Raw genomic sequence first — 2,213 nt, forward strand, 5'->3', positions numbered from 1 at the left:
AAGCAATCAGTAAGCAATGGAAAAAAAAATCCTCTAATATTTATTAGATTTTTTTAAATGTAGCTTTACATAAACTTGCAAAAATAAACCTAAATGTGAAAGCGTAAATAGTCCAAAATATATGCTTGAATGTGATTATTCACACTTTAAATGGAAAATGTGTGGGTAAGCTTCACAAGTCACTCAATTATGATGCAGAAACCGTACTACTTAGACGCCTAACCAACCCTGAATTAATGCTAGAATTTGAATAATGAATATCCACAACAAGTTGTTCATAAAACATTCATTCAGGGAAAATATTTTCCAAGTAAATTCACAAACTCAGACCAAAAAAAGAAAAAAAAAACTTGTACAGTTGATTTAAATGGAAACATTGTCAGGACATTTCCTGCAAGACAAGAGCGGTGTTGTTTCTTTGGGACTAACCAGTATTTTTCAGCTAGCATTTCCAAAGCAGTTTGAAAAGTTCTCACTTGCTACTGCCCTTTCTACCTCTTGGATTGTAGAAACTCTGATAGGTGCATAACTGATGTACTTGGAGAAGAAACGGTCCAGACTGAAGCACGCATTAGGAAAGCGAGCTGAGAGAGGCGTTAACGATCAGACAAGAACCTGACTCTTACACTGAAGCCCTCACTGAAGTAATAAATGAATTTAAACAAAAACAAACAAAAACCTCTTCATTTTACCTCACAACTTTGCTCCCTCAACCTGCAAGCCCCCCTCATGCCCTCCCTCCTGCCCCCAGCGGCAGCCGCTTCCCCAAGATGGCGCTGGGCGAAGGAGGGAGTTTAACGGACAGCAGCCCTCGAGCGCGTGCCGCTGTGGTGGCCGTTAACGATCGGGTTAACAGAGGGTTCATTATTTCCAACCAGACGGGTTCATTTCTAACCAAACGGGTTCATTTCCAACCAAACGGGTTCGTTTCCAACCCGGTTGTCCCACGTCTGTGAGAGGCGCTGCCTGAGGCAGGCAGCAGCCCACGGCGCTGCATGTGAGGGGAGGGCGGGCGCGCAGCTTCTTGCTGTGAGAGGAAACGATCGTGGGACAGCGGCACCTAAAATCTATCTGTTTGTGGTTGGTTTGCGGGGTTTTGTGTTGCTTTGTTTTTTGTCTCCTTTTGATCTTGCTGATGAACATCTGTGGGAAGGAGGGCTGGTGTGAAGAAGTCCGGAGTGATTGGTGTGCAAGACGCATGGAGAGAATTAAAACAAGAGCATGAAGTGGGCTGCAATATTTGGTTTAAGACTGAAAGATTTTGGTTTAGGACTGATGAGGGAAGAATGGTGTAAGGGCAGTGTGTGAAGGTAGGTTCAGAAATACCAGAAGTGGCCTCAGAGTCGGTGGGAGCCCTGAGAGACTGTGAAGAACTTCTGTCAGCCCTGTAAGACTGAGATAAATATTAGGAAAAGGTTTTAAATCTGTTTAAAAACCATCAGTTAATGTTTTCATACAATTATGTAGTTTTCAATATGACTCATTTAGACACAGGGTTAAAATTGCTTACCATGTGGTTAATGTTACAGCAAATATGAATCAGAAACTTGAGTCAGAAGTGAAATTACATTGATCTCAAGATGGATTTTACCTTGTAAACACAGTGTGCAATGGAAAGGGAAGCTGTCAACTGCACTGGCACAGGAGCAGCAGTTAGAAAAACCAGCTTGCTACTGAGGAAAGTGCATCAGTTGTAGAGGACAGAAACCTGCAGGGAAACAAGTGACATCCGGTATATCGTCAGTCTGGTGTAAATGAAAAGGGTGAAGAAGACAATGACTATTTTTACATCTATGCTAAAACCCAACTGAATGGATTTTTTTTTCTTCAGTTTTACTTGTAAAAGTGGTGTTCAGTTTGGAAGTCTTGTTTCATATTGATTTGCATGTCTATAGTTGGTTAATTTTTACTTGTATCTTTTTATGAAAACAGCTATTTATGTAGTGTTAGTGTCTCTATATAAGTAACACTTTGTACAATTTTATTCAAGGTGACATCTTGAGTATGTACATTACTCCATATTCCTTTTATTATTATGTCTGCAAACACCCACAAAAGATAGAAAATGGATTTTACATTTTATCCATTGGTCTGCTAATACCCAGAAAGCCAAATTTCGAAGTTATTAAAAAAGAAAAGTGTTCTCTAAAATAATCTTTTCTATGCAGAATTGCAATTTCCTTTCCTATTTACAGCTCTTTTTTTTTTTTTTT

The 2,213-nt window shown here is 39.8% G+C and overlaps 1 long non-coding RNA gene across 2 annotated transcripts; it reads left to right on the top strand.

Moving 5' to 3' along the window:
• The first annotated feature begins 795 nt into the window (after window positions 1-795).
• LOC125181975 (uncharacterized) lies at window positions 796-2,213 on the top strand. 2 transcript variants are annotated; one of them, XR_007160756.2, is made up of 2 exons: window positions 796-922; window positions 1,530-2,213. It is a non-coding gene; the product is annotated as an uncharacterized lncRNA (long non-coding RNA). The 2 variants fall into 2 exon arrangements; XR_010831757.1 differs by lacking the exon at window positions 796-922 and adding an exon at window positions 929-1,080.

The sequence above is a fragment of the Anser cygnoides genome, chromosome 5 (genome assembly GCF_040182565.1).
Source record: "Anser cygnoides isolate HZ-2024a breed goose chromosome 5, Taihu_goose_T2T_genome, whole genome shotgun sequence".
NCBI classification, from domain to species: Eukaryota; Metazoa; Chordata; class Aves; order Anseriformes; family Anatidae; genus Anser; species Anser cygnoides.